General features: G+C 33.7%; 2 protein-coding genes across 2 annotated transcripts in view; both read right to left on the bottom strand.

Moving 5' to 3' along the window:
• Positions 1–256: 256 nt before the first annotated feature.
• The window catches only part of LOC144847424 (E3 ubiquitin-protein ligase TRIM71-like), a 117,680-nt gene continuing 94,521 nt past the window's right edge, over positions 257–23,415 (bottom strand). Inside the window, exon 2 of the mRNA XM_078703779.1 lies at positions 257–271. The gene's annotated coding sequence lies outside the window, so the exon portion shown is untranslated. The remainder of the gene's footprint in view (positions 272–23,415) is intronic.
• The window catches only part of LOC144847417 (uncharacterized), a 167,219-nt gene continuing 153,536 nt past the window's right edge, over positions 9,733–23,415 (bottom strand). Inside the window, exon 4 of the transcript XR_013613738.1 lies at positions 9,733–9,748. The gene's annotated coding sequence lies outside the window, so the exon portion shown is untranslated. The remainder of the gene's footprint in view (positions 9,749–23,415) is intronic.

Genomic DNA, 23,415 nt, shown 5'->3' with positions numbered 1-23,415 from the left:
TTGATGATCATGATCAGGTTGATTATGATGAAAATGATGATAATACATAAAGGAAATTTATCCTGCCAGTAATTGATTAGCCGGGTGTGGCATCCAACGTTCCCTCGGGGAATGTAATGTAAACGGGGGATCGACGTTTAGCAATGTACGTAATTCATTAGCCGGGTGTGGCAGTCAACCTCCGGGGAATGCAATGCAAACGGCAATGCATGTTTTAACAGTTGTAACAGTGTCAGTATTCATCCATGTTGCTATACTCCTAATGTATTCTCTTACATGAATTAGGTTGATTGATTTAAACATCACGTAAACCGGATGTGATGTGAATATAAATGCGTTGTTAATGGGTGAAAGTGTACGCGTGTTCCGTTAATACAACTGATCACTTATAATTCAGTTCATCGACACGCCATGGCAAAAAGGCGTTTCATAAATACACAATATACATTTTTTCCAATAAATACTGATAACACTATAAGCAAAAACAAGCGGGAGTTGCCGAAAATTAGAAATGTAGTTTGAGACTGGTATAAGTGTACGGACGAGCGAACTTTTCAGAGATCTGGGGGAAATACGCCGACAGGTCAACCCGTTCAACATAACATATTTATATAGCCTTATATTAAACCAGAAGTTCACTGTATCTGTTAGAAGTAGTACCTTGCAATCAAGATATCAACAACATATACTTGTACTTGCCAATAACGCATAGTATGTCTGCGAAAAATTGTAATTTTACAAAGGCATATCTATTAGTTAATGGGCACCGATTTGAGACAAACAATACGATGAAAAAAAATGTTTAAATCGTGTAATTTACCTCCTCAATGTGAGGGTTGTTGTTTAAAAACCACTAACATGTATTTGTCACGCTACATCATGTTCTGCTGCAGGCTGGCAAGCTAGTTCAACAAATAAAAAACATATTGGAATTAGTTTCATGTAAATTGTTTTCTTACACACAAAGCAGATGGCTGAGTTATTTGTAACAAGAGTTTGTAACTTATGCCAGTCGAGTCTGCGACATAAAAGCAACGAACTATACACTATTAGAAAGTCATCAAGCGTTTCTCAATATCTGTAAACGAAATATATTATTTAAACGCCTCATTTCAAACAGTCCTCATAAATATTACAATTCAAATAAATTGAATGCCTCAAGTTGAACGACCGTCGGTTCTTTAGAATGTTTAATTGTTCGCAATACATGCTCTACAAACTATGCATCACAATGTATTGCAATTTGAAATGACTAATTCCGATAGAAAAATAACACAAATGTCGCCGATTCATCTCGTCTTAAATGTCAATATACAACAAAAAGTGGCGGCAAATCAGTTGTACCTGTTCTAATTCATTGTTCACGTGACTGTTTGCCCAGATCGTATCGTCTGCTTTAGATTCAGACGAACAAAGCTAAGGATTTTCTAAGCTTAGCTCATCATACAATCTATCATCAATCAGGACTGTTTATCCAAAATTCAATTACAGTTTAACAATGAAAAACCGGGAACACAGTTCAATTGCATTATATTCTTTAATTAAATTACGATAGATCATTGTGTCGAAAGGCATGAAAGGATCAGCATTGTATTTTAAGAGACACAACTAAGCCGAAATATACACTAGTCAATGTTACCCTTCTTGACGCGAACGTTGACGCCCTACAGAGTTAATAATATACGTATTTTGTACGCCGATTAAAGACTAACGATTTATGCTCCTTTTTCCTTTCAATTCTATATACGATAAAGACGGTGGTCGCGCGCTCAACGCACACTTTTTTCTCCTCGTCGGTCGTTTGCATCGCGTCGCTTAATTCGAAAACGCGTTTTACACTCATTTCTCGTGGTTCAAGGAAATTTTACAACCGTATATAAAACACTAATTTCTTCCCGTGATTTCAAGAACCTTTTGGTGAAATAAAGGTAAAAATGTCAGTAAAAATAGTCCTATCTGTAACACCAAGTAGGTCATATAAATCCGAACACATTAAAAGCACATCAGGCCGCGTTTATTAGACGTTTACACCAGCAGTATGGTACTCACGATTGAATTATAAAATTAAATTAGATTTAATTTAATTTGGATAGCGATAACTAGTGCAAGTCAGCGGCAGCATATGAACTGCTGTCCAGATGTTGACGAAAAAAGCTTTTTATAACGACGTTTGTTAGTTTAACAAATCAAAGAATTTCCTCTTACAAATTGAGTGTTTTTCTAGAATTTGCATTGTGCATTGGTAGATTATTTCTTTCCATTATCTACTTCCTTTTTGGATGAACGAACAATAAGGTAGGTAGGAAGGTAGTATGTCAGTATTTTGATACCGTCAAGTTCGATGACGCTTTCTTCCATTTCCACAATCCTTTTGTCATACGATACATTTACATTGGTCGAATTGTAAAGCTTGGTTCCCAACGCAACGCAAGCGCAACGCAACGCACGCGCAACGCCAATCACAGCGCGATGAATCATCATTTATCGCGTCGTGATTAGTCAAATTACAAATAAGTTGCGTTTACGTCATTACGCTGCGTCCTTAGATACGCCTGTAGTTCGATAGCACTTTCTTCTAATATCACAACAACCTTTGTTCAAATCATTGGATTTTTAATCTGATTTAAACACAAAATAATTTTCAAGGTGGAATTTAATATTCGGAATTAACCCAAAATCTCGGAAGTATAAGAACCATCCTACATGGTCTTGTATGATTGGCATCGTGTTATTGAATTAGTAAATTAAGCCTAGCACTTTGAATGAGCGTCAGAAAATTGTTTTTCAAATACAACATACTTTTCTATACGTTAATTGCCTTCGTATTTTTCCCATGAGATAAAAAAGGTTGCAAGTTCTCGTCTCAGAATGGTATTAATTACACAGTGCAATGTTACATAAAGAAAAGATGTTAGCTAGTGGATCGATATAAAGTACTTACTTAAGTACTTACTTGATCGGTCACCATTCGACATTCATTAGTGTCTCAATTAACCTTAAAATGTATTTATTTTGTTATATCGGAATTAGATTAACGTAATAACATCCAAATGGATGAAGAGCGGTCATACGCACCCACACGTACGCACGTTAATAAATATTTAACTGAATTTATTAAGATCGTTATAATGAATATGCCTAAAGCAATACTTTCACGAAACTTCATTTCCACGATACGTTTAAATCTCCCTGACTACTAACCGGGTATAACTAATTCATTACAATGTACCATAAATAGGATTGGCCGCTGGATATTCATTTACATAGCTTGAATTATGACCAATGTTTTTTAGATCATAAAACGAAACGCGATGCATATTCTAAATCCAAAATTCACTTTATGAGACGGTGATGATGTTTTAACATTTTTATGATTCTCGTTTTTTTTTTTGGTAAATTGATAGCTGATGATAGACCTATAAGGTGACTTTAACCATTCATTTTTTTAACCATTCATTTTTTTAACCATTCATTTTTTTAACCATTCATTTTTTTAACCATTCATTTTTTTAACCATTCATTTTTTTAACCATTCATTTTTTTAACCATTCATTTTTTTAACCATTCATTTTTTCATTTCATTGGTATTTAAGGACGACAAACTCACCAAACGAAGCCCTTTCCACCTTCAAGTTATATATCAAGAATATAATTCAATAAAGAGCATTTAAGTAAAGTTAAATGTCACCAATTAGAATGACAAGTAAGTAATTAGTGGATACAACACACGGGGTGAATAACCATCTATCTTTTACATCCCTAACTCCACTGATGACATTTTCAATAAAAACTGAAATTGGAGTTTTCCTCTCATATTCTGAAATTGTGAGATAATTATCAAACGTGCCGCCGCACAGTAGTAATTGCAGCTTTATATACACATTTCTACTAGCTTGGTTTCCATTTGGACGCAACGTAAAGCTTAGTTCCCACTAGGACGTAACGCAAGGACGTAAACGCAACGCAAGCGAGTTGACCAATGACAAGCGACAGTTTGGATAATCCATCCATCGCGTGTGATTGGTCAGCTCACTTACGTTGCGTTACGTCCTTGTGTTGCGTCCCAAGTGGGAACCAAGCATTAGGACGGCGAAAGCGCAGCGCAATGTGTTGACCAGCAACCACGACGCAATAGATCACCCGAATTGCCATTGGTCAACTCACTTGCGTTGTGCCTACGTCGCGCCCAAGCGTGGACCAAGCTTTGACGACTTCACTCAACTTTCCCTTCCTCTTCTGTGTGTAATCTGAATTCTTTTCTATTTTTCTCATAATGTTATGTAAGTTTGTCTGTGCAAAACCTCCGTGTAATTTGAAATGGCGAAATAAAATATGGCCAAATGATATATGATAGGTAATGGAACAATATGATACGAAAAATATACGAAAGAAAATTTATTATATTCAATTCAATTAAAATCAGCAGAATATTTATACTGTATATTTTTTCATACAAAAATCAGTATCAGTCAAATCAGTATCAGTCATGTTGAGTATAGTATTCGTTTCACATTCATGCTGAAATTATTTCGTTGAGAAATAATTATTTGGATGTTGTCAAACAGGTAAAGGTGTGTTTTTAATTATCAAGGTAAATTCTGAGGTGGTGCGATCCTTGGAGCGAAACCCGAGGCCCAATCAGTAAACCCGGTCAAGCACGCAGGAGTAATACCCCAGGTGGTGGAGCACGAAAGGCACAAGGTCTTGTCTAACACGAACATCCGCTTTCCTAGCAGGGGAAGTAAGTATTATTCGAGAATATTTGGCCGCACGGTTTTTTTCCACGGACTGAGGTGATATTATTAATGATGTTCAGGTTTATGTAAAGCTCTGTCTACACTATCAAACTAATTTGACAAAAAAGTGTGATGTGCCCAAATATGGTAGTGATGCCCAAATATGGTTGTGATATGACATCATCATGTCCATATATGTTCACATCACATTTTTTATCACATAAAGTTTGATAGTGTAGACAGAGCTTAAAGCAACTATATAATTATTAAATACCAGGTCAGTGGCCCTATATATCAAGATTTTATTCAACAATTCTGTATTTTGGCAGAATTGATTAAAGTTTGACGAAGGACGATCGCAATCACCACGATAATCTTTTCCTGGTTTGTGTTGGAATCAACGTGGGTTCGGCGGAACCTTTTAAAGTGCAGTACAATTATGATATTACAGTAAAACCGCAGAATGTATTAACATTATAATTACGTTACCAAAGACCCTGGATGTGGGTGTGTCTAATATACCGCCCTCTAAGTGACGCGCGAATTTGAATCAAACTCAAATTAATAATATGTATATTAATATAAAAGAGGCACTCTCCCTTTAAAGCAACTGGAAATATTGTTGTATGATAGGCAATAATTAAAGAGAAACAATTATTTTCGATTGAAACACGAACCCAAACTTCCTAAAACCTGCTTGTTTACGTGACGTGCCTGGTCAACGGGTCAGTTGCGGCGATCATCACGTCACATAATTTTGTTACGCTATAAGTGTTGATCTTGGTGGGTGGTCGCGTTAATTACTTCAATCACAAAATTAACAACAAATTCATTTTCAAACGTTAAACTTGATAATGAACATAATTGGATACTGACTGGAGACCACACAACAGGCGAATAGCGCGCCAACCAGCAGACTATAAAACCGCATGTAATACTATAACTGTATTCCTAAACGGAATGTTTTAACGAGGTATGTTATGACATGAATTAAGAACATATTAAATGACGGCTTTTCTCGCTCTTTCTGTATAATTGAGTATAAATTGTGTACAGTGTTATAAAACAAAGGCGTTTTCGTTTCTAACGCGATGCACTGCGCGTGCGCAATCCAAACGCATAAAGGTCATCTTTATCTGATTTTTGATAAAAACGAAATGTCATACTTAAGCTCTGTCTACACCATCAAACAAAAAAAGTGTGATGTGCTCAAATACGGTAGTGATAGTCCTAATACGGTAGTGATATTACATCATCATGTCCATATATAGGCACATAACTTTCTTTGTCACATAAAGTTTGATAGTGTAGACAGAGCTTTAGATGGAGCCAATATAATATATAAGATGCGCATGACCACGTAGACATGTGTGTACTTTTAAACATAATATTATGGAAGTTGTAAAACCATATTGCTGTCATTTAAATGTATATAAAAGTCAACGTTAAAGGGCAAATCTCATTTTATCATCCGTTTAAATAAATTTACCAATTATTCTTTCAATTTCTGCATTAACCTATATAAGCTGACTACCGGATACACGTTATTGATTTACAGACGTCTAAACGTGTGTCTACCATTTAACAACTTACAAATACTATTTTAAGCCTCATTTGTGGTCTGACTTGCATATGTTTATGATTTTCAAATTTTATGTTTCATTTTCTGTCGGAAAAAGTCACAAGTTGCAATTAACATCCTTCAGTTCGCATCCTCAACAACACCCGGTATAATTCAATTTAGTTCCTGTTTTGTCTGCTGACAGAATTCATGATGTACTAATGTCATCCGATTGTGCCAACAGTTTGACAGTACCTACATGTTTTGACGATACGGCAATACTAAGCAAAATCCGGCTGCTAGACCATTCCGACATTTGAATCTATATTTCCAGTCTAGCGGAACGAAAACAATCGTGAGAAACATGTAGTGTGTAAGTTTGGTTTCCACTATGGACGTAACGTAGGACGTAACGCACGACGTATGGCGCAACGTAATTAATTTGACCAATGATAAGCGCTTGCCAACATAGCTTGCTGTTTATTTTTAACGAATTTCGTATTCCGTACAAACGTATGTGTGTTGTCGAAAAAAACGTAACGTAGTCCAACGTTCCATCCAGCCACCGAACTCAATCCGGGCTCCATGTGAACGTAGATTAAATGATAATGTGAGATTGGAAAACAAACACATTTGTCCACCGCTATATCTATAAGAAACCGACAACAAACATTGGAGTCTCGACACAAAATTCCACTAACATAGAACATTAAATAAATGGAGATATGTAAAGATCGAAATGAGTGTGTGTTGTTGTGGGTAACGTACTCATCACAGTATAACGCTTCGCAACATACGCCGTGGGCGTCCACCACCAACATACCTGTTTTTAAAGGTGAGAAAAGTTTGTGGTGAAGAAACTTGCTGTAGGCGTTTGAATTAAATCAGAAAAACATGGTGTTGCAGTAAAGAACACCCATGATCCGAAATGAACAACTTCTAACAAATTGATTGTAACTGCCATAATAATTTTGTTTCATAAAGAAATGGTCTATGAGAGTCGCCAACCTATCTGTCTTCTAAATTAGATGCTGTATCCATTTAGTTCATTTATAATGTAAGTGATTGTCACACGTTGAAGTATTTAAAAAAAGATATGTTTACATGTAGGCCAACTTTGACAGCGATTTTGTCGAAAAAACATGTCGTCCTCGTTTTAACAATGAATAAATAATATGATAGAATACGGTAGTACAGCATATGCGTTCTTTATCATACAGTCTAAAATATTAAAATGAGTCGCATTGTTATTAAAGTGGAATACGTTGATGTTCCGTGTTGAATGTCTATAGATACTTTGTAATGTTTTTTGCTGAGTGTCTATAGATACTTTCCAGTTTTGTATTAAATGTCTATAGACACTTTTTAGTTTTTGTCTTGAATGTCTATATACATGATAGTAATACTGTTTTATGTAAATGTCCATAGACTTTATAATATTAATTTTGTGTTGAATGTCTATAGATAATTTTTATTTTCTTGTCTTGAATGTCTATATACTGTTTTGTTTTTAATTTTTATATACGTTACACTGTTTTGTGTTTAATGTCTGAGATACTTTATAATGGTTTGTGTTAAATGTCTATAGATACTTTTATTTTTTTGTCTTGAATGTCTATATTATATTTTATACTGTTTTGTATCTAATGTATATGGATACGTTATAATGTAAATACAATAATATTCAATGTTCCTTCTGTGTTATATTATCCAAAAGCATTTAACAACAACCAACATTAAATGCAGATTACGAATATTAAAAAACATAGAACAATCCTAGTCAGATATTTGACACGTGGTCTTTAAACGGGTTTAAAATACTCTTTATCAGATCACCGTCTGCGTTATTTCATAGCCGACTGGGGTTGAAATAAGTACGGCAGGAAATCTTAACTTAAGTAGCTTGTTTTTTCTTAAAATCAAGCACATTTTCTTAGATTATGTGTTGTATATCATTCCACACCGACATCTTCTAAAAGCCCTAATAGCAACGGACGCACACAGAATGAATAAGTACGAGGAATAGTTTGTTACCGTTGGACAGGTCATGCTGCGCATCGACGTGTCTCTCTCGCCTACGAGGAAGTCAGCCCTGACGTTTATTGATCCACATTGCCTATAATAAGATTATCAGTTTCAGATTTTGTCAACATCAAAATCACGTCCAGCTTAGGTAGCTAGTAGGCCTAGGCCTATCATTTATCTTCGTTTATCGTATGCACAGAGACACAAATTTGTTATCGTGATGAAAACTGAACGTGCGCGCATCACACGTATGTGCGCATCACGCGCGTGCGCATCACGTTGTACCTTTTTTTGTGGATGGTGTTTCCATAACGTACATGACATGCGCATAGTCTACCGATGATCAAATTGCATTAAGCTAATAACATGACTATTGGGTAATACATGGAATTACTGCTGCTAATTCTACCCAATTTAGCTAGTACTATTGATTAACCTGTCTACTCCGTTCACTGCGTGATTGTGTCTATTTCGCTGTAAATCTGTAATGCTCGTTTTAACCACCGATCGATAATAATTTTTCGCTTTAAAAGCCTTTAACATAGTTGATATCAATAAAAACACACGGTACAGAGTGTAAAACGGTATACGTTATATTAAGTATATGGATATGTAATTTAACCAGTGTTTTAACATCTCATTTAAAATGCACAACCTTTTAAAAAATCTTATTTTATTTTTCGTAAATGAAAATTATCGATTGCGTAGCCAACATGCTAGTATAAGCATACATTTGTTTTTGTATGAATTTCACAATGATAATTATTAATCAGGCCTCACCCAACAAGCTGCTCCGAAATATATAAGTTTGAGGAAGGATGGGAGTGGATGTTGTAGACTTTTAATTATCAAAACGTCTACACAAACAAAATAGTAAAGGAAATCGTAAAAATAAGATTTTCAGTTTCAACAGTAATCAACAATCTAAATTCGTGTGAACAGACAGTTCATAACGTGTTAGTTACATTCTGTTAAATCTTACACGAAGTCCAGTTCATTTTTAAAGCGTGGTTCCCACTAGGACGCCAACGCAACGACGCAGGCAGTGAGTTGATCAATGCAATCACAAGCGACACAGTTCGGACGATCCACCGGGCCGTGATTGCGTTGCGTCTTTAAGCGTGGTTCTCTCTAGAGACGCAACGCAAGGACGTACGCACAACGCAAGCGAGTTGACCAATGACGGCAACTGCTCGAATAATCCATCGCTTGTGGTAGGTCAAATCACTAAAGCTTGGTTCCCACTAGAACGTGAGTAGACGCAAGCGTTTCAACCAATGACAAGCGAAGTTATAGACAGTTAGCAATCACAAGCGAATAAGCCATCGCTTGTGATTGGTCAATTCACTTGCGTTGCGTTACGTCCTTGCGTTGCGTCGCTAGTGGGAACCACGCTTTACGTAGCGTTACGTCCTTGCGTTGCGTCCTAGTGTGAACCAATCGCTAAGATGTACTGTAATGTTATACATATCCTTACTAGTGCAGCAGTCAAACATGAATGGTCGTCATCCACACATTTGCTAATCACTATCAATTATTGTGCCACACGAATTAACTCGTTGGCGACTTTGTCTCTTTATCTCAGTTATTAATACGTTCCTAAAGAACACCAGACAATCTTCATCATCATTTTCTATGATCAATAGAAGTACTTAGGTGTATACTTTACGGTATTGTTTACAAAAGACTTATTAAAATCTGTTATTAATACTGCCACTAATACTCTACAGTAAATTGCCTTATTAAAATACTAGTACATCGCCCTCTCACGCTTAACGTCAGACAACTAAAAGTTAGAATAACATAGGTGGCAGCACAAGTAAGAAAATAAATAGATAAAAGGGGAAAAAACTACTTCCAACATTCATCAGCTAATTCAATCAACATAATACAGTTGAAAGTAGGAATACCTCGCATATTATGCTGTACATTTATACCTATTACTCCATAAAAAAAAACTGTATATATGCAATATAGGGCCAAGACGTCCTTCTCTTGCAGTAGATTCAACATGTATGGCCTAGACGTCCTATTGCCGTCAAAACCAAATCACATGATATACATAAATCAACTAAAAATATGTATATCGAAAAATTAATAAGATGAAGTAAGTGGCTTTTTATCTTATTATAAATAAAGAAATAAGAAAACGGAAAGAGAATCTTCATCTCGAATTTGAAATGTTTATCGATTAAACTGTCGCCCTCTAATGGCAGTGAAACTTTTACAGACAGATAGGTGGCAGCATATTAAATTTAAAAACGTGTGGCAAACAAAGAAGTGTGTAACCTAGACAATAACTGAGATAAGTCACTAACGTTGGTAGTAATTATCGATAAATAACACGAACTCAAAATTAAAATGTAGTAATAATTAATAATAGTTGCTTGTTTTTGTCAAGGTAGTCGTGTATCTGTACCTGTTCTTTTAGCCGGCCTAGCACCCTTACCAAACCGTTAAAAAATGTGTTTATTTGAATAACTATAGGTCTTAGTTACTTTCACAATTTACGAGAGATCATATTTTTATCTACTTTTTGTGAGGCGAAAAATGCGAAACCAATCAAGGGATAGGGATATGTGTTCAGTGGGTGAACTGACTGTATGCGCTATAAATAAATACACGTTTAAAATCCCTTGTAGTTACGTGCAGATTCACGAAATTCGGTGGATCCTCCGTGACAAAACAGGGAGAAACATCCGGAGCCCAATTGTATTAACGTTTGTTATTCTGATAAAATTGCCTAAAATTACTTTTTATTAGCTTTCAATAAATTATTGGCAGTATACTGAAGTTCAATGGAAAGCCATTAGGTAAGTTATAATAGAGTTGAGATAGCGGTATAGCGGAACTATAAACACTCATCTCGTTTATCTACAATGTATCAGCGAAATTATGTTTATGAAAATTAGCTATTATTCACAGGAAGTTTATAAATACGAAATAATTAAGGACAATAAATGTATGGGTGGATATTAATATTGTTGTAAATAAGATTTATTAATATCCGCAAGGACGTACCCGAATTCAAATATTTTAAACCAGTTCAATATCTAACATTGATCTGTTGATTGTGATTGGTCAATTTTACTTGCGTTTAAAATCCTTGCGTACATTGCATTGGGAACTAAGATATAGAAATTATGTTTTTGCGAAGGGATGAATATACACATAGTTTGTTTTAAACTTTGTCAACATAAAGTCACGATATAACTACCTGGATGAATGACAATATCCATATCCATTAAAATAAATTCATTTTATTATTACAGTAAAACAACAGACAATAAATAGTTTAAACAATCTGAAACTTACATGAATTTCTTGCGATTATTATAAGCCTGACTTCATTAAAATTGACATTTTAAAACCTTCACGGTAAGTAATCATTGAAAAAATTAGTTATATCTGTACCTTTGCCAACATTGTACTTTTATGATATTCATGCAATTTTATTTAAATCAATAAACAACACGGCACGTCATAACTAATTTTTTTTTTTAAGTAAACAAATCTGCAAAGCAACATGAAATAATATGTAATAAATTTCCTTTCAACTAAAGCTCTGTCTACACTATCAAACTAGTCTGACAAAAAAAGTATGATTTGTCTGACTGAAAAAGCTTTGTATTATTTATTGTTATACACCAATCGGTTGCTTTTGGTTGTTCTTAACGAGATTGATTTACAAAATTATGAATTATTACAAAAATTAATTTAAATGGCGTAAAAGTAGGATGACAGGAAATAGAAGTCACGTTGTGACATAAATTGTACCATCACTAAAATATTTTATTGTACGAACAACAGTTTTTTTGTAGTATTGTCATTTTATTTGATTATTAAATGTGGCATTTTGATAGAATTGTATCAATTTCAAGGTCTTTTTTGATGTATAATTCTGTTATAGAGCCACGGGGTATGTGTGTAAACGCATTGTTAGTCAGTGTGTCTATGGTTTCTTGGGATCTGTCTAATTATAGAGAAATATGGTCTAAGTGCACTTTTATGATGAATATGCAAGTTTTTAGTTCACCATACATCATGCACTTTGTAGACAGACACACTTTTGTATGGTAATATGACTTGTTTTAATTTATGACTACATCTCTTTCCAATTCTTACAAACAATGTATTTACATATTCGAGGAAAGGCAAAGATTCAGCGATTTTTTCTCCTGAGTCATTATAAAGTGTCATACAATTTTCTGGAAAATAATACAATATAATATTATTATTAGGAGAAAACTTTTGGGACCAAACAAAGTAACCCCACCCCTTATGTGTCCCTTGGCGGTTGGCTGTATAGTTTTAAAAGATACCATGTATCCGCTGAATAGTGTCGCAAAGAAACTGCTATGTAATAGGCCTACATAATGTAGTCTTAAAAGAATAGTACAGTATAATGATAATGCCTTTCAATTGAAGGGTTTAGTTGTTATTAGGATCTAATATTACAATGTGACAAATCATAAGCTATCACGTGTGCTGAAAATAGACTGTAAATGAAAGCATTATAACTGATATGAAGGTTAAATCATTAATTGGAGGAAAAGTGTGTAATTATACACACATATCTCGAATTGTGCTATGAATCGATAATACGGTATATAGAAACAAGACGAATATAGAGTGATATAAATACCAGTGTATATTATGAAATTGCGTGTAGTAACAGATAGAGATGACAGCTGCCAGGGAGGTGTCCTCCTATCCACTTCTGGTTCGAATCTCTACGGGGGTGTTGTGTACTTATACGTTTCCTGAGCTAGGCTAGACCAGAATTGTTCTGAAGCGATTAGAACTCTATAGCCGTCCCAACAGGGACGGTTTTAAGCCGAATACTAATCCCGTGGCTCCAGCCATATATTTAGAAAGTATATTTCTAGTTAAGTATGAACAAGTAGGATATATAAGTGTTGGTTTAAGTTTAATCATCAATTATTATTATTTGTCAATGCGAAGGTACAACGTGCTGAGAGAAGTTATAGGCCTAGTACTAGTGTAGGCCTATTAATAACACAACTATAATATATTTCTCAAACGAGTTTGAGTGCTCATGCATATCACTCAAAAGTCAATGTCTTCATTACGATTAAATCGTTATGCACTTTTCGCGCTTCATTGCATGTACTCTATGACGTTCCATACATTTTCTTATTAATTTACATTACAGAATATTTATAGTAGGCCTATTTCCATGCAATCATATCTATTATAAATGCTTATCATCATAGCAGACATAAAACAATTTCAACCTTTCAAGTATAGTCTTTAGGGAACGAACTTAATATCTTAAGTCCTGCTATTCCAAATAGGTATATGGAAAATTAATTTAGTACCCCTTCAACAAAGATCAAAGAAAACGTCAGTGCATCCGATACTTCATAGACAGAATAACACATCTCAGTTCACCGTGAAGAAGGCATATATCAATAGAGTATACATGTGTGGAGAGTCTCTCTTGAATTCATTCACTAATTCTATATAAATCAAGCGTAGAATCTTCAAGGATTCTTAAGCTCTGTCTAAACTATCAAACTTTAGGCCTATGTGATGTATCCATATATGGACATGGTGATGTCATATCACTACCATATTTGAGCATATCATCACTACCATATTTGGGCACATCTCAATTGTTTTGTCAAACTAGTTTGATAGTGTAGACAAAGCTTTAAACTGGTTGCACGATCAGTGTACAATTCATAGTTAATATCAATTCCATGTATAGCACGCCATAAAGATCGTTTAAATTCTCATTAAAAATTAGAAATGCAGAATAACAAAAAAAGTAGCGCTCAAATGGACACCTCTGAAACAGTCCAAAAAACGACTTAGATGAAAACTGTTTTAACAGACCTGACGCCAAAGAAAACATAAATTGGAAAAGAGCAGAACAGATGACAGAAGACAAAATCCGGGATGAAAAGGATAAAAACTACAATAAAATAATATTGTTAACTTATAAAAGATATGTTATAACTTTCTATATTCGACAACTTATGTTGAACCATTTGACATAAAGTTAAAAGTATGTCCACCAGAGTTTAATTCATATACGTGGTAATATTATTAATTTAAACGTGAAGTTATTGATGTTTGCTGCTCGAATTTAAGCTACACTTTTTAAACAGTTATAGTAAATGGATAAATGTAATTAAACACAGACGATATTGCCATATTTCAATAACACATGGAAATAATACATTATATTTCTAGGCTAGACATTATTGCGTAAAATGTCTGGACAGTGAACCTACCGGCCTTCCTCTGGGAGAACCTAATGTAATATCCGATAGATGTTACAAGGGGCTCACGGGCCTAGACTGATACAATTACAAGTTTACATTACCAAGGCCTCAATGCCTATTTAAAGTGTAAATTAATCAATCATTTCATGGCAGACATATTTAATGATTTTGTTTACATGTATGTCTTTTCTTTTTTTGTATTGTAATGTATACTAACGAATCACCTTTTAAGAATGTGTGTCGCTATAATCAAAAGAAATGTTTAAATCCAGTTACCGTTACAGCGCAAAGTATGTCTCACTCATGAGTGTAAATTTTGACTTTACCAATGAAATAAATATTAGATATGCAATAAATGCTGATTATTCTAAACTGATTATTCTATAATTAACTATTTCTATATCTTAATCATTGCCCTTTAGTTGGTCTATTTTAATTACTCACATATTTTCAATATAACGTACTGTACCCCTATTATTTATATTTATCATAACAATTACGAATGTATGTTATTTGTCGAATAAGTCCGATGGGAGCTAATATATGACTAGGGTTACAAACCCATAGTTAATTGAATTGAATTTCTGATGTACGGAAGTAACAAATATGTTACTATGAGTTATTTTTAAATTAATTTCTCAGTCGATACGCGAGTCAATTTATTAATTACAGGATATCCGTTTTGTCTTCGACTTATTATTAGTCTCTATTAACCTATTTTTCATAAAGTTATCAGTTCAACATTTTCAAATACTTAATCATAAGCATGCACTTATTGAAGTAATCAGTTTAATAAATAGAAATGTAACTCGAGGAATTCATTACCGATAATAATTCATTGTTCGTTTAATAAACTTTATAAAACATTCCGTCATAATGTTATAGCGGAGCACTGTAGCACACTATGGATATTAGGTTTGTAAGCACAAAGCAAAGATACTGGGATTATATATTAAGTACGCGTGTCGCGTGGTTTAAACTTCTTAGTTGCCACTTGGACCCAACGCCTACGAGCAACGCAAGTGAATTAACCAATCGCAAGCGACAGTTTGGACGATCCATCTCATCGTGATTGGTCAAATTACTTGCGTTGCGCTTACGTCATTGCGCTGCGGGGGAGCAAGCTTTATGGCACATTGTTTGTAACTTTGCATTACGCTAGGCATAGATATGATTCGAACATTTTGATAACTTCCTCGTGTTCTAATTGTTTTAGCAACGTCATACGCGTTTATTTTGTTTGATCATGCATTTTAAACATGCAAGTTATCTTATGTTAACACTATTAATTATCTTCTATTTTTGTTAAAGTTCATCGATACGTTGAGTGCCTCTGAATAATGAACGGAAATCATAATAATGTTACGTACACGCTTGGACTAACTAACGATGATTTAAAACATAAGACATCACTAGAGCGTGAAGTTGCTGAGGAACATGGACATTGAAATAACTGTCATAGAATGTGTTGGGTTGGAAATTTGGAACGAATCCAAACAAGTTACCAGAAACAGAAGAAGCGAATGGGAAAAGTCTACTTCTAATGGACCACATTACCCGAAGAGAAAGAAAAAGTTATTCAAAAAGTTCAAAAGTTTCAATTAATATAAAGAAATAGATTTTTTATTTCAAATAAATGAAAATAGATCGATAAAAAAGTCATTCGAAAAGAGTCGAGATACTTTCGCCAGAAAAAAAATGACATGATCTTCACCTGGTAAACACACTCATTACACCTCATGTTGTTCATTAAAATGTCTTCATTAAGCAAGTTAATACAGGACATATAAGAATTACCGTTTTGTTTAATGAGAACCTTCAATTGTCAAGTAATGTCCGTTTCCCTACTTTGATGAACTTTGTTCTGATTTATCAGTGAACCGTTTCGTTTCGGGATTTTTACAAATCAATTTGTCCATATGGAGAAATTACTTATCGTTGAATTGCAAACAGATACGATTATAATAGATTAGACGGATACAGCTTCACGTGATTAGAAAGGCGGTAGACAAACCCCAAATTGATGGATGTTAAACCATAATACATCCTCGTGATCAGAAAGATAATTGAGATACAGATTTGAGTTTGCAAAACTTAAGCAAACTCTGAGTTAGCAAACTTGAGCAAACTCTGAGTTCGCAAACTCTTAGTTAACTCTGAGTTTGTAAACTTGAACAAAATTTGAGTTTGCAAACTTGAGCAAACTCTGAGTTAACAAACTTGAACAAACTTAGAGTTAGCAAACTCTGAGTTTGCAAACTTGAGCAAACTCTCAGTTAGCAAACTCTTAGCAGACTCTGAGTTTGCAAACTTCAGCAAACTCTGAGTTTGCAAACTCTTAGCAAACTCTGAGTTTGCAAACTTCAGCAAACTCTGAGTTTGCAAACTCTTAGCAAACTCTGAGTTTGCAAACTTGAGCAAACTTTGAGTGAGCAAACTTGAGCAAACTCTGAGTTAGCAAACTTGAGCAAACTCTGAGTTAGCAAACTCGAGCAAACTCTGAGTTAGCAAACTTAAGCAAACTCTGAGTTAGCAAACTTGAGCAAACTCTGAGTTTGCAAACTTGAGCAAAATCTTAGTTTGCAAACAAAGAGTGTAGTGGACAAAAGACTTTAACATTTAACATTTTTCATCTTGTCACGCGTCAAAGTAACCTATTTCTGAGTGTTTATTTTCAGATTGGTTTTATGTTATAGTTTATAATTACGTCCCCTTATTCTTATCAGAGACTGAAATAAGCTGGCCTACGAGATAGTTTAGGAATAGGAAACATAAAGGTCGTATAATTGGTAACAGGCCACACTCTATCGACAGTTTTTTTAATTCAGGTTTTTGGTTGATAAAAAAACAACCAACACTTCACTTGCAGTGCAGTGTTTCTGTGTTAATGATGGACGTGAAATATTATTATATTAAAATGAACTTTATATCATATTATTATTATGCAATAATGCGTGAGTATTTAGCAAACAGGATCTTTAAAATGTGAAAAGTTTAGTAATGCAAAGGGTATGAGGATATTTGAGAATACTGTATGATATAACACATTGTGGCCTAAAGCTTGGTTCCTGCGCAACGCACACGCAACGTAAGTATTTTGAACAGTCACAGGGGAACGTTCGGATCCGTCGATTCTGATTGGTCAAATTACCTTGCTTGGAAACTGTGAATTTTTCTACTGTAAAATCGCGTATTCTTATACCAGATTTGTCTTCATAAACACGGTTTTATTGAAGGAAACCAAATTAATCGCAATTTAGAATATTATTGCGATACATTAAACAGAATCGTGTAATTTGGATACCACCTTTTAGTGGCGATGAATCACCTTAGGTGGACTTAGATTGGACTTAATTTAACGGATATTTAAGTGATAGGGCTGAGCACGTTGGCTTACCTCATTTAATATTTCCTAAATTGCTCTAATTCAGTTGCTTTAATAAACTTGTTTGGTGATAAAGGAAAAGTGATTTCCTGTAGATAAACGTATCACAGTTCATACCTAGTAAGTGTTGCAGTAAATGACTATTGTGCATGCAATCATTAGAATATGACCAGAAAAACATAAGTAAGTAAGTGGGTAAGTAATATTTATTGCTTTCCAAGACAATTTATAAAACAGCATAATATATGAATGAAAATGCTATTGTATTTGATTGTCTTAAAATTCATATTTTAGATTTTAAAATAATAGATTAAATACATAGAATAATACAAACTTTAAACTTGAGAAATTAAACATGAAGAGCAGGGGATAAGCCTTTAAGCCAAAAGGCTTGTATCCCAAGGGTCTCTCCATATATGTACTTACTTAGTTACTTAGTTACCCACACATGTTATGACTAAACAATATAATATTATTGAATGTTATTATTTGAATGCTTTTTCCTGGATACATTTAAAAATAAAGACACGTATGTTCAATAGAACATGAACCGGTGATTCTCTCATACTTTGACAAACCTGCGAATATCCCCATAAATAGGAGGTGGTAGCAGTAATACTGAATACAATAACATGTTTCTAAAATGAGTGAAACAGTAAGAAAACAGAACCCAGTCAGTATTAATTATATATTATGTTCACACAATTTTTTTTTATTTTCCCCCGTTTTATATCTGCTTCTTTAAGTCATGAGTAAAATAGATTACTAGACTTCATGTTATTGAACTTGTTTTAGTCGTTAGTACAATTAGCTTTTAACGGTCTTAATTGAATAATCGTGTGTGTGGCATCCGAAGGGAGTTGAGATATAAGTACACCTACCTAGAGGATGCATGACACTCGAGTGTCACCGTATCATATCAGACGGTCGAGGTAATAAAGTTAAATGCGAAGGGTGGGTTATTCTGTATTTTCATTTTCATTATTCCTGTGTTATTATTATGTAACGTGATAGGCTATGTTATGAACGCGCGCAGAATGATGTTTCACAATACAGTTTGACTCCCACTCTAATAAGACGTAAGCGCAGCTTAAGTAATTTAACCAATCACAATCGATTGATTATCCAAACGGTCGCTTGTGATTGGTCAACACACTTGCGTTGCGCTTACGTCTTTGCGCTGCGTCCCAGTGGGAACCAAGATACGGAAAATGTGGTTAGGCTTACTGGTACACTGATACGGATATTTCATTGCGTTTATATAAATGTTGTAATAAATGTAAGCCTATATCATAAGGCACATATGCGGAAAACGAGGATTTAAAAAATAGATTTAAATGATCCCCGAGGGGTAAATATACAGTTACAAGTTGAAATCAATCCAACAGAGTCAAGGTCTTCTTGAATTTTAATCCACTTAATAAACAAATTATGTACGTGAACTTCTAGCGAAGAATATTACGTTGTTTTTGTGGGGTTTTTGGATGAGGAAATCAGTCTCCGTTTTCAAAATCGTCATAAATTTGTTCTAGGGTAATCCTATTTACTTTTCGTTGAGAACATGGAATTTTAGTTAATTCATTCATCTTCAATGTATTATCTATAAATGTGGTTTATGTGGTTTCATTAAAATTTTACTACAACAATTCGACATTATACAAACATAATGAGGGATAAAGATTACTCTGACTACCATTGAATCAAATTATCATTATGTCCAACTCAGAAATCCCAGTATCTAAAATGTTGAGTATCATTATCTTTTAAAACAATAAATCAGCCGATTATCGGTGCTGTATCTATTTTCCAAAGTATCATAGGAATACATTTGGTAATAACATCACGTGCATTCACATCTAGTAGTAACTTAACCATCATAATGATACAGGCATCACATGATTGTGATGCTGTATTACCAAAGTTTATTATTTGATACTTTAGAAATAGATGTGAAGATACAGCACTGGGAATCGGGTATAATAAATAATAAATTCTTCTATAAGTTAAATTTAATAGTGATTTTGTATTTAATTGGATTGAACATACCTAAATATCACAGCAGGTATTTAAAAAGTTGAACGTCGAAGATATCCTGTAAGAAACAGGAAGCTGAACTGACTAAGATCAGTAGAGCTTCTAAGTCAACACTCACTCACTCATACAGAAAGTTCTATAACCTTTTGCAATGTTTTTTTTTTGTCGTAGACGATGATTTAAATTATATTAAGAAAACGAAACATGCAGACGGTAGATTTGAGGAGCCAAAGAGATCAGTCCTGTAGACGTTACACTGCCGTTCTATAAGAGAAACAGTTTTGTTTCGCTTCAGTTCACTAGATTGATGACAGAATGTTGGTTGGGTGATAGAGATGTGAAAAAGAACATTTTCCTGATTGTTAGTGTATGAAATTAGTGAATGTAAGAGTAGTTTGCAGAAAGACATAGTCCACGTGATCTTAGACAGATGCGAAATACTATTACATCATGATGCCAAGAAAGTGTTGACGAACATTATCCACAACCAATTTGAGTCTCAAAAGCATGAGAGTAAATATTTTAAAATAATAAATTGCATTAAACTGCATTGTATCTATTGGTGTTGTTGTTATTAATTTGATTCCTATAGAATACACTCACATTGCACATTTTTTTTAGAAATTAGATAGATCCAATCATGTTACAGTATGATACAATCTAAACTGACTAAAACAAAAATGAATCAAAAGAAATATGGAGAATTAAATTAAATCAATTCTAAAATAAATTCATTCGAATATGCCATGATTTTAGAAGTTTATGTCTGAATAAGGTATCTATGACTAAAGTGAGAATAGTGTGTAATGGATTCTGTTTAATGATGCGTCATCTTCAATTCAAACATCATCAACATGGAAAAAAATGAATTACGACAGTTATGTGAAAACGAAAATCATCATGTCTAACTACCTTCAAAATTATTTAGATTCAATCAACAGTTATGGAATGAATTTTGCTAATTCATGTTTAGTTTTAATTGATGCATGTCAACCAATTCAAGACATTTAGAAATAGATAAGTTTACGTCTCAGAAAGGTCAAGGAAAGTTTAGTTACAACGGCAACTAGTTTGCATTTTTAATTTCTTATCCCTATCTTGTGTTAAAATCTTAGTATGCATACATTTCTTAGTCTTACAATGTTTGGTGAATTTTAATCAGATATAGGTATAAGTATAAATTATAACTTCAGACAAGGACTTAAACCCCCTTTTTGAAATTGAAACCCGCGATTATCAAATAATATGAAATACTTAATGGAGTTTTGTTACAATAAAATATGTACACAAACATATTATTATTATCATTATACTGAAATGTTATCTTTAATAATATAGGGCATCTTTTGGAAGGATGACTTTGTTTGAGTTTCCAACACTTTATTTTACAGTACCTAGATATTCCCTGAAGGACTTCCTGCGTTGCGATTACACAACAGGGTATAGCTATCCCAATGGCTATCAAAACGAATCAAGAAATTACCAAAGGAATGAAATAGAAATGAAATAGGGATTATTTAATAATGTAAATGTTATACCTCAATAGAATGTAGACAATAGAAAAACTAGAACTGATCATCAACCTTTAAAATGTAAGTCATGTTTTCCAATCCCCAATACAACATATAAACACTAATTGAATAATGAAAACCTTTGTGTGAATAACTTGTTTTACAAGTACTGCTTTTGAGCTAAAATCGACACAGATTACATTATTTTAACTCAAAACACATTTAAATTTTGCAATCTCATGTTTTCACCAATGTTACTCGGTTGTACTCAATGATATATACTTACTTTTTCTTTAAATTTATTTTAATACATTACTAGTAATTATCTTTTGAACAAAACAAAGATACCCAAACTATCAAACAAAATAAGCAAATCTTTGAACCATTTTCACAGACATGACTAAGCAACTTCTAGTTCCATACACAATATTTTGATATGTTTTAAATACTCATTTATGACCTAAATATGTCACTAAATATAACTTATAACAGCAAAGTGTAATTTAATCATTTCAAGAACACTAATGTGCGTAAAGTCATTTCTGTTATAGAAAACTACGAAAGATACACGCTCCGGGCCGATTTTACCATTCCGGTCTATTTGATACCCGATGGGTATCAAAACTTTGCATAACAAAGAAACGTATACAAACGATATCTTTGTGCAGATGACGTAACAATAATAGTTTTAAAATCTTGAAATCATTTCATATGGATCCTAATAGAAAAGAAGTTTTTTTGTTGATCCAATAGATCTACTTGAGAAAGCAAACTAAATGTTTGCGAAACGTCGTTGTGAGTACCATTTTAAGTACTTTAAATCTATTGGATCAACAACAAAAATTCTCTTCTACAATAATAGTTTTAATATTTAATATTACAGTATTTCAACAACGTAATTCATAATGTTTCATTCATAATAGTTTTTCGTTTGTCAGTCACAACAACTAATTGTAGTTGTAATACTTCCTATTTGTACCTCACGACCGACCATCAACCCTGTATTCAAGACAGACTGCAATCTGACTTCTTCAGAAGCAAAATATGTACTGAATTTACTTCAGACGTGTGTCTCGTGACTAATACATGGCCTACATTGGTATTAATATTATCCTTATACAACTGTATTTGTTTGGTTCATGGTATTAGTTATATAAATGTTAAATAAAAGTACAATGTTTGTGTTTCAAATGTATAGTTATAAAAATTGAATGTGTGATTTCAAGTTTACGCACCGTTACGTCATTTTGTCCAAGTTTAGCAACCTATAGTTTTCTTTAAAATACTACAAATTAAACTTGTCTTATTATAGTATAATTAATAGATTAAAATCACCTTGACTATCTATTTTTTGGTTGGTAGGCCTATGCCTTACTACATACCAAAGATAAATACATTCTATCCAAAGGTCTATTAACAAGACTATATACCTGGACGCGTTAACAAAATTAATTGCAACTAAAACTAAAAGGAAGTTAGCAGAATTGACTCAATAAATATCTGAAATTTCTAGCAAACTTGTCCTTGATCAGTTAAAAGATTAAGACAGAAACCAACTTTCAACCACTTAACAACTTAAGTCTGAAATCAGCTTTCTCGACATTTCACTCGATTGGATGCAAGATATGTCTGAAGTGGTACTTTTACTTTTTCTTTACTTTGGTTCTACTTTTCCTGATGTCAATTCTAATTCCCAAGGCGACACAAATCGTGACCCAATGAAGGCAAGGGATATGTCAACATGCCAGGCTATCAAATGGCTCTCTAATAGTCATTATCATTAATTTAAAAAGTGTATAATCAATAACCAACCATTTTGTGTTGGTTATGTGTTCATAATGGAATACTTTAATTTATCCAGAGTAGAATCAGGTTCCCGTTTTAAACCAAGAGGGGTAATTGAACACTA

The sequence above is a fragment of the Antedon bifida genome, chromosome 7 (assembly GCF_963402885.1).
Source record: "Antedon bifida chromosome 7, ecAntBifi1.1, whole genome shotgun sequence".
In the NCBI taxonomy this organism is placed as follows: domain Eukaryota; kingdom Metazoa; phylum Echinodermata; class Crinoidea; order Comatulida; family Antedonidae; genus Antedon; species Antedon bifida.
The sequence above is the reverse complement of the archived record's forward strand: the minus strand, read 5'-3'. Positions and strand labels throughout refer to the sequence as shown.